The 10,311-nt window shown below is 29.9% G+C and overlaps 2 long non-coding RNA genes across 2 annotated transcripts; both read right to left on the reverse strand.

Moving 5' to 3' along the window:
* Positions 1-2,058: 2,058 nt before the first annotated feature.
* LOC119689987 lies at positions 2,059-2,894 on the reverse strand. Its single transcript, XR_005253528.1, has 4 exons — positions 2,674-2,894; positions 2,520-2,611; positions 2,340-2,457; positions 2,059-2,261 (listed from the first exon to the last, which is right to left on the reverse strand). It is a non-coding gene; the product is annotated as an uncharacterized LOC119689987 (long non-coding RNA).
* A 2,836-nt stretch (positions 2,895-5,730) lies between these two features.
* Positions 5,731-6,707, reverse strand: LOC119662595. The gene is made up of 3 exons (XR_005250820.1): positions 6,228-6,707; positions 6,074-6,165; positions 5,731-6,011 (listed from the first exon to the last, which is right to left on the reverse strand). It is a non-coding gene; the product is annotated as an uncharacterized LOC119662595 (long non-coding RNA).
* Between the last annotated feature and the right edge of the window lie 3,604 nt (positions 6,708-10,311).

The following is a 10,311-nucleotide window of genomic DNA, read 5'->3' on the forward strand; positions in this document are numbered from 1 at the left end:
AACTTTTTTTTATATATAATTATTCGTAAATAATTTTTTAAGACCACAAGTATCATAGCTTGAACTCTATTCTGCCAAATTTGAAGCTCAGAGTCAGTGTTCATTAGTCAACTGATCTAATTTGTTCAATTGATTGACCTTTACGTCCTAACTGTTCTGACATAGAGTTCTGCTAATTTGCTGTGAAAGCTATGGAAGCTGTAAATGTTTATACCAGCTGTAAAACAGTTGAATTAATGAATTTTTGTAGTTATATTATATATTTATATTATTAATTACAGTTAATTTTAATTGTTAAATTTTAATACTATTCTTTTATAGAGGCATGAATTCATATTTGAGTCTTGTGTATAGAACCCAATCTAGGATCGTAATAGAAAGAAAGAAAGAAAGAATAGAAAGAAAGTCATACTAATGTTATTCTACGATTCGCCCGTTCGATATGAAGTTAATTAATTTCGATTATTTAAACATAATAAAATTATTTATATATGAAATTACTCATTTGTTATAAATAAGTTTAAATATGGAACTATAATATTCATATCAGTTTTAGTGGTTAAAGTATTTATTTCTTTCAGGACTTTCATCGGGTAAACCGAATGTGTCAGTATAGATTTCAAAAGTTATATTATTATCAACAAGTTAAATACTTTTGAAATAATTCATTTATTAAAATTCAAATCTCAGCTAAATACATGATACCTTGGATATTATCTGTCACTGAAATAGTGGTGCCAAATCAGTACACATTATGAACAACCATTAATAAGAACTTCAAAAAAAATATAAATCAAAGAAAATAAATTTGGACTCATAAAATACGAATATAATATGGAACATTTAAATATAACATATATACAAGTATATCTCAGAATCAACCCAAGTTCGGCATATTGCGTAGTGGTGAACGTTGTTCAAAGCAACCAATTTTACTAAAATTTATTGTTTCATTCATTCATCACTACTTTTATTGTAGTTCTTTTATTTTAGTTAATGAATTCATTAATGAATGAATGAAATAAATATAACATCTAAATAAACTTTTCATTTACAATTTATAAACAATTCCCATAAGATATATATCTCGAAGCAGTAAATAATACATCTAACAGTAATAAATGATAACTAACAGTCGCCATTTGATGGCATATTTACTAAATTAAAGTTTAGTTAGTTGTAGTTATCAAAGTTCTTAAATAACGTTTGCCTGTCATTAAACGTTAATACTGAAATGAAAATAGAAAGACGTTTTTGCTATGCAGCAGAATTATCTAGAACTCCAACGCTTGTTTCATTCTGAGCACTTGTAATGGTACTGAAATTACATAGTCTACAATATGTATCTTTGAATGGATATCTTAAGAACCAAGCTACAGCGAAATACATATAACTTACTGGACAAAAATGATCAAAATGCTGGTTGTCACAAAAATCTGTTATCGTTATACGACATTGGAGAAATCAAATTCGGTTTAACATTAATTTGATCTGAATTGTTATACCAAAAATAATGATTGATATAATGTTTCATATCTTATAATTGTATTCATTATAATTTATTTATATAAATAATATATGAAACACTTCTTATCACGTTTTAAGCCATTATAAGTTTTGCAAGTTTTTTGGATGGTCACTTTATTTGGGATTTTGTCTAAGTCGGCTGTGCTTTTGAAAGCATTGGAAAAGTGGAGCTTATATTAACACTTCGAGCTTTATTGAGCTTACTGCCAATTTCATTCCAATAACATCAAACTGTAAGCAAAGAACGTAAATAAACGCGAAGACCGTATTATATTACAATACGGTCTTTGGTGTTCAAATCGAGGCGCCTAAACTTTATCCTGAGAGGATTCTAAAATTTCAATAACAACTTAAATAACTTAAGCTAATTAACATTAAAAACACAAAACTATAAGCTCTGTAGCTCTATAGCTCTGTAAACGCATAATAAACATAAATAACTTCCAGTGAGATAAAATATCTGAACTAAAAATTTATTTCGCTAGAATCCACAATAAAACCCAAAATGTTTGTTAAGGAAAATCTTTATTTCTATTTACAAACAAATATTTATACTACTAAATAATTTATCATTTTCCATTGCCTTTGATAGATTCTTACTTATAGACAATTTCGTTTCCAAATAGTGGCTTCGTACAGTAATAATTTTTACATAGGACTAAAACCGATAATATAACCACAGATCCACACATTTAATTATGGTTCGATCCATTAACGTAAAAATGTATTCAAACCTTATTAAAAATCCATGTTTAATTAAAATAAACTGTTAATAAACTGTTTTGTTAAAATAAATGGAGCTTTTTCCTTACCTGGGTACATATACGTATTTTGGATCGCTTCTTCTTATTTTATTTAAGGAATTGGAATAAAAAGGATTTGAGTGGAGCAAGGATTATATGGAGTTTCAAGAGTTGTGACCTTAACCATCTGCGAAATAATTGTTGTAAGAAATCAAATTTTTTGCTTTATGAATATTTCTGAATAATTACGTTAAGAATTATTTAGGAATAGCACGAGATGTGGAAATTGTTACTGGTTCTACAGACTGGATTCAAGTTTCCACCTTACACAATAGTATAATCTGTAAATAAAGGTTAGTAAGCATAGCTGTCAAAATAGGAAATTTATTTGAAATATATTTACTTTGATGTCCAGTCTAAAAAAGTTGATATTAATGGCATAAGCGTTTTTTCCGCTTCTTGCCGGCCTTGCGCTTTGTTTTTGGCTTAGGGCTTAGCTTTGACTTACATACAGGCTTCTTCTTCTTCGTGAGACATTTATTTTTCTTCTTCTTTGCACTAGGGCCACAATCCGGAACAACGTTCTCGGGACTCTTCGCGGTTGGTCTTACCGGTCTTACCGGTCTTATCTGGTTGGTAAATCGATTTTTCTTCGGCCGTCAGAGAGTCCCACGCGGCTCTGCCAATTCTAGCAGCCTGAACTGCTGTTAAATGCGAATTGCAGCCCTGGAATGTTTCCAAAAAGTTCAAAAAACGTTTCTCCTCGCTTTGCATATTCGCACCTCGTAGAATAACTTTTTGTTGAAAGAAAAATGAACTTTATAAAAATATATTTAGCGATCTCAAATTCGTAACTAACTCTATACAAAATAAATATGAAATGATATTTTCAAATTCCACAAAAACAAATAATTTTTTCAAATTATTATGAGAATGTGATTTCATTCAAAAATGATAAGAAAAGTTAAGTATAAAATCAGTAGTCGTTCTTTATATTTGTTGTGAATTTTGATATTCGAGGAAGTTAATATGAGAGGAATTTGGTGTAAGTAATGGCATAAATTTACTATTTATAACGGGTCTGTTTATCCAGTAAGGCATATCACTTCACAATCACCACTACTATGCGGAAGGAACTTGGAAAGCAGTGATATTATCAAAGAAAACAAAGCACTGCGATCGAAAAAGATCTATCGTACATAGGCTTGTGTATTTAGGTTTTCTGTAAATCTTAGCAGAGTTTGTGGTTTATTGTTTCATAGCAAACGTTATCAGGAGGCATGTTATCTGAAGGCTCTTCACAGACAAAGGCATTATCTAAAGATTTATTACGAATGCACTCACAAGTTCAGACATCAGTGTCGGATAGGCCTAACTTATTTAAGTGAAATAAGCCCTGACTTATGCTTAGCAAAAGTGATTAGAAGAGCACAATCGGTTACTCTAAGCCGTGATATATAGACATTGATGTGTGTTTCAAATAGGATAAAGAAATGGGTCTCGATAGATTAAGTTTAATACTAGAGTTTATTTATGTAAACGAAGAGCATACATAAAATACATGAAGACCTCTGGGTCACAGGGCGAAATAGTAATATATATATAACGAAAGTGAAGACAAGTAACAAATGGTACCAGAAATAGTTTCAAAATTTTTATTGTATTAGCTTCAAATCTTAAATCAGAAGATTAAAAATGTTTGATATAAGTGAATAAGTATTATTGTTTTGAAAACTAATCAAGTAATAATTTAGGCCTGTAATTCAAACAAAACTTCAAATCTGGATAAACTTTAAAATATTAAAAAGCTTTATAATTATTATATTTTTTATTGTATTCCTTTTATATTTGAAAATATTTTTTGTTCATTAAATATAAGTATTCAGAATTCCATAATAATAATAATCTTATATCGGAAATATAGGATATTTATTTCCTTGAAAATATTTTTTAAAAAGAATCTTTTGTATTTTGATTAACTGTCCAATTAACCCGTTTCACAAATTAATTGTGACAAATTTCAGTCAATCTCAACTTTTAGACAATAAAGTATATCAATTAATATAGATTGAAACCCCAACTTCTCTATATGTATTCCAAAATAGCCAGTCCATAGTTAAATTTAGAAAAATGAATCATTTAAAGAAGGTCTGCATAATACAAAAGAGAGAGGAGGATAATGGTCAGGTTAGTTTTTTTAAACCGACTATTAGAAGGGGGACTATGCAATTAATTATTGTGACTTGAAGATTTCAAGTGGCATCAGATTTGTTATACACCACCAAAAATAATTTTTGAATTATTGCGAAAATATTTTAGCTATAATTAAATGCATTCTTAATAAGTAATGACAATAGTCCATCTCGTGTCTATCAATATATACTCGTACTAGTGAAAAACCAAGTACTGAGATCAGAAACAAAAATTACTCGACTCAGTAGACGTTGATATGTTTTTGAATTTACTTGATTTGATATTTCATAAAAATTAAAATATTATCAAATAAGTTTTGTTTTCATTTTCCGTAAAATTTTTTTATAATTTTTTATTTTATATTTTATATAATTTTTAGCATTCATTCATAACAAAATTTTACAAGCTGAAGCTCTAACAATGTCATTTGCAAAAATTTCGATGTTTCTGTTTAAAAAATTGTTCAGGAAGCATGCAACAGAAGTCCTGACCGGCGGTGTACCAAATAAATATCAATACGAGAAGAACGTAGAACTTACTAAACCCATTCCAGTTTGTGCTCAATATCCGACACAATGTATTTCTAGATTCAGCAGAGTTAGGGCAATTACTTCAAAATCTGTTCCCCGTGGATATGGTGGTAGTCCACAACCAACCATGGGGAATGGCGAAACTGCCCGGATTTTGCGCAATTTGTCGTATTACACACACTGAAGTTATCCCTGGTCTGGTGATTGATGTTGTGGCTTGGTGTATTATAGATCTTTACGAGGATTCCGTCATTTAACCATAAACTGAATAACCGACATTGGTGTTACACAATGTTCGGAGAAATCTCTTGTCTTCCCTAACGGAGAAAATAGATAACAACATGTAGATGGTGGACGTGGGCGACATGGTTGACATGGTGGACAGAAAAGGATTTATAATACATCACGCAATGACATCAATCGTGTTGCTGCTGGAAAGACTTTCTGGTGTCGTGGCTTCAGGCGTGGTACTTTAAGCAGAAATTGTGACTTAGTGGTTATGATTCAAATATTTTTTATGCATTACTTAGCCTTAACGATGTATGATTTTTAATTTATTTTGCTACATACATATATTATGATCATAATATATAAAAGAATAAAAAGAATTTTTTTACTTATTTCGGCAAAGTATTCGCTTTCTATTTTAGAAAACTTTTTTTTATATATAATTATTCGTAAATAATTTTTTAAGACCACAAGTATCATAGGTTGAACTCTATTCTGCCAAATTTGAAGCTCAGAGTCAGTGTTCATTAGTCAACTGATCTAATTTGTTCAATTGATTGACCTTTACGTCCTAACTGTTCTGACATAGAGTTCTGTTAATTTGCTGTGAAAGCTATGGAAGCTGTAAATGTTTATACCAGCTGTAAAACAGTTGAATTAATGACATAACATATACGTACATATACGTATTTTGGATCGCTTCTTCTTATTTTATTTAAGGAATTGGAATAAAAAGGATTTGAGTGGAGCAAGGATTATATGGAGTTTCAAGAGTTGTGACCTTAACCATCTGCGAAATAATTGTTGTAAGAAATCAAATTTTTTGCTTTATGAATATTTCTGAATAATTACGTTAAGAATTATTTAGGAATAGCACGAGATGTGGAAATTGTTACTGGTTCTACAGACTGGATTCAAGTTTCCACCTTACACAATAGTATAATCTGTAAATAAAGGTTAGTAAGCATAGCTGTCAAAATAGGAAATTTATTTGAAATATATTTACTTTGATGTCCAGTCTAAAAAAGTTGATATTAATGGCATAAGCGTTTTTTCCGCTTCTTGCCGGCCTTGCGCTTTGTTTTTGGCTTAGGGCTCAGCTTTGACTTACATACAGGCTTCTTCTTCTTCGTGAGACATTTATTTTTCTTCTTCTTTGCACTAGGGCCACAATCCGGAACAACGTTCTCGGGACTCTTCGCGGGTGGTCTTCCCGGTCTTACCGGTCTTACTGGTTGGTAAATCGATTTTTCTTCGGCCGTCAGAGAGTCCCACGCGGCTCTGCCAATTCTAGCAGCCTGAACTGCTGTTAAATGCGAATTGCAGCCCTGGAATGTTTCCAAAAAGTTCAAAAAACGTTTCTCCTCGCTTTGCATATTCGCACCTCGTAGAATAACTTTTTGTTGAAAGAAAAATGAACTTTATAAAAATATATTTAGCGATCTCAAATTCGTAACTAACTCTATACAAAATAAATATGAAATGATATTTTCAAATTCCACAAAAACAAATAATTTTTTCAAATTATTATGAGAATGTGATTTCATTCAAAAATGATAAGAAAAGTTAAGTATAAAATCAGTAGTCGTTCTTTATATTTGTTGTGAATTTTGATATTCGAGGAAGTTAATATGAGAGGAATTTGGTGTAAGCAATGGCATAAATTTACTATTTATAACGGGTCTGTTTATCAAGTAAGGCATATCACTTCACAATCACCACTTCTATGCGGAAGGAACTTGGAAAGCAGTGATATTATCAAAGAAAACAAAGCACTGCGATCGAAAAAGATCTATCGTACATAGGCTTGTGTATTTAGGTTTTCTGTAAATCTTAGCAGAGTTTGTGGTTTATTGTTTCATAGCAAACGTTATCAGGAGGCATGTTATCTGAAGGCTCTTCACAGACAAAGGCATTATCTAAAGATTTATTACGAATGCACTCAGAAGTTCAGACATCAGTGTCGGATAGGCCTAACTTATTTAAGTGAAATAAGCCCTGACTTATGCTTAGCAAAAGTGATTAGAAGAGCACAATCGGTTACTCTAAGCCGTGATATATAGACATTGATGTGTGTTTCAAATAGGATAAAGAAATGGGTCTCGATAGATTAAGTTTAATACTAGAGTTTATTTATATAAACAAAGAGCATACATAAAATACATGAAGACCTCTGGGTCACAGGGCGAAATAGTAATATATATATAACGAAAGTGAAGACAAGTAACAAATGGTACCAGAAATAGTTTCAAAATTTTTATTGTATTAGCTTCAAATCTTAAATCAGAAGATTAAAATTGTTTGATATAAGTGAATAAGTATTATTGTTTTGAAAACTAATCAAGTAATTATTTAGGCCTGTAATTCAAACAAAACTTCAAATCTGGATAAACTTTAAAATATTAAAAAGCTTTATAATTATTATATTTTTTATTGTATTTCTTATATATTTGAAAATATTTTTTGTTCATTAAATATAAGCATTCAGAATTCCATAATAATAATAATCTTATATCGGAAATATAGGATATTTATTTCCTTGAAAATATTTTTTAAAAAGAATCTTTTGTATTTTGATTAACTGTCCAATTAACCCGTTTCACAAATTAATTGTGACAAATTTCAGTCAATCTCAACTTTTAGACAATAAAGTATATCAATTAATATAGATTGAAACCCCAACTTCTCTATATGTATTCCAAAATAGCCAGTCCATAGTTAAATTTAGAAAAATGAATCATTTAAAGAAGGTCTGCATAATACAAAAGAGAGAGGAGGATAATGGTCAGGTTAGTTTTTTTAAACCGACTATTAGAAGGGGGACTATGCAATTAATTATTGTGACTTGAAGATTTCAAGTGGCATCAGATTTGTTATACACCACCAAAAATAATTTTTGAATTATTGCGAAAATATTTTAGCTATAATTAAATGCATTCTTAATAAGTAATGACAATAGTCCATCTCGTGTCTATCAATATATACTCGTACTAGTGAAAAACCAAGTACTGAGATCAGAAACAAAAATTACTCGACTCAGTAGACGTTGATATGTTTTTGAATTTACTTGATTTGATATTTCATAAAAATTAAAATATTATCAAATAAGTTTTGTTTTCATTTTCCGTAAAATTTTTTTATAATTTTTTATTTTATATTTTATATAATTTTTAGCATTCATTCATAACAAAATTTTACAAGCTGAAGCTCTAACAATGTCATTTGCAAAAATTTCGATGTTTCTGTTTAAAAAATTGTTCAGGAAGCATGCAACAGAAGTCCTGACCGGCGGTGTACCAAATAAATATCAATACGAGAAGAACGTAGAACTTACTAAACCCATTCCAGTTTGTGCTCAATATCCGACACAATGTATTTCTAGATTCAGCAGAGTTAGGGCAATTACTTCAAAATCTGTTCCCCGTGGATATGGTGGTAGTCCACAACCAACCATGGGGAATGGCGAAACTGCCCGGATTTTGCGCAATTTGTCGTATTACACACACTGAAGTTATCCCTGGTCTGGTGATTGATGTTGTGGCTTGGTGTATTATAGATCTTTACGAGGATTCCGTCATTTAACCATAAACTGAATAACCGACATTGGTGTTACACAATGTTCGGAGAAATCTCTTGTCTTCCCTAACGGAGAAAATAGATAACAACATGTAGATGGTGGACGTGGGCGACATGGTTGACATGGTGGACAGAAAAGGATTTATAATACATCACGCAATGACATCAATCGTGTTGCTGCTGGAAAGACTTTCTGGTGTCGTGGCTTCAGGCGTGGTACTTTAAGCAGAAATTGTGACTTAGTGGTTATGATTCAAATATTTTTTATGCATTACTTAGCCTCAACGATGTATGATTTTTAATTTATTTTGCTACATACATATATTATGATCATAATATATAAAAGAATAAAAAGAATTTTTTTACTTATTTCGGCAAAGTATTCGCTTTCTATTTTAGAAAACTTTTTTTTATATATAATTATTCGTAAATAATTTTTTAAGACCACAAGTATCATAGCTTGAACTCTATTCTGCCAAATTTGAAGCTCAGAGTCAGTGTTCATTAGTCAACTGATCTAATTTGTTCAATTGATTGACCTTTACGTCCTAACTGTTCTGACATAGAGTTCTGCTAATTTGCTGTGAAAGCTATGGAAGCTGTAAATGTTTATACCAGCTGTAAAACAGTTGAATTAATGAATTTTTGTAGTTATATTATATATTTATATTATTAATTACAGTTAATTTTAATTGTTAAATTTTAATACTATTCTTTTATAGAGGCATGAATTCATATTTGAGTCTTGTGTATAGAACCCAATCTAGGATCGTAATAGAAAGAAAGAAAGAAAGAATAGAAAGAAAGTCATACTAATGTTATTCTACGATTCGCCCGTTCGATATGAAGTTAATTAATTTCGATTATTTAAACATAATAAAATTATTTATATATGAAATTACTCATTTGTTATAAATAAGTTTAAATATGGAACTATAATATTCATATCAGTTTTAGTGGTTAAAGTATTTATTTCTTTCAGGACTTTCATCGGGTAAACCGAATGTGTCAGTATAGATTTCAAAAGTTATATTATTATCAACAAGTTAAATACTTTTGAAATAATTCATTTATTAAAATTCAAATCTCAGCTAAATACATGATACCTTGGATATTATCTGTCACTGAAATAGTGGTGCCAAATCAGTACACATTATGAACAACCATTAATAAGAACTTCAAAAAAAATATAAATCAAAGAAAATAAATTTGGACTCATAAAATACGAATATAATATGGAACATTTAAATATAACATATATACAAGTATATCTCAGAATCAACCCAAGTTCGGCATATTGCGTAGTGGTGAACGTTGTTCAAAGCAACCAATTTTACTAAAATTTATTGTTTCATTCATTCATCACTACTTTTATTGTAGTTCTTTTATTTTAGTTAATGAATTCATTAATGAATGAATGAAATAAATATAACATCTAAATAAACTTTTCATTTACAATTTATAAACAATTCCCATAAGATATATATCTCGAAGCAGTAAATAATACATCTAAC

This window comes from Teleopsis dalmanni, chromosome X (genome assembly GCF_002237135.1).
Source record: "Teleopsis dalmanni isolate 2A chromosome X, ASM223713v2, whole genome shotgun sequence".
NCBI classification, from domain to species: domain Eukaryota; kingdom Metazoa; phylum Arthropoda; class Insecta; order Diptera; family Diopsidae; genus Teleopsis; species Teleopsis dalmanni.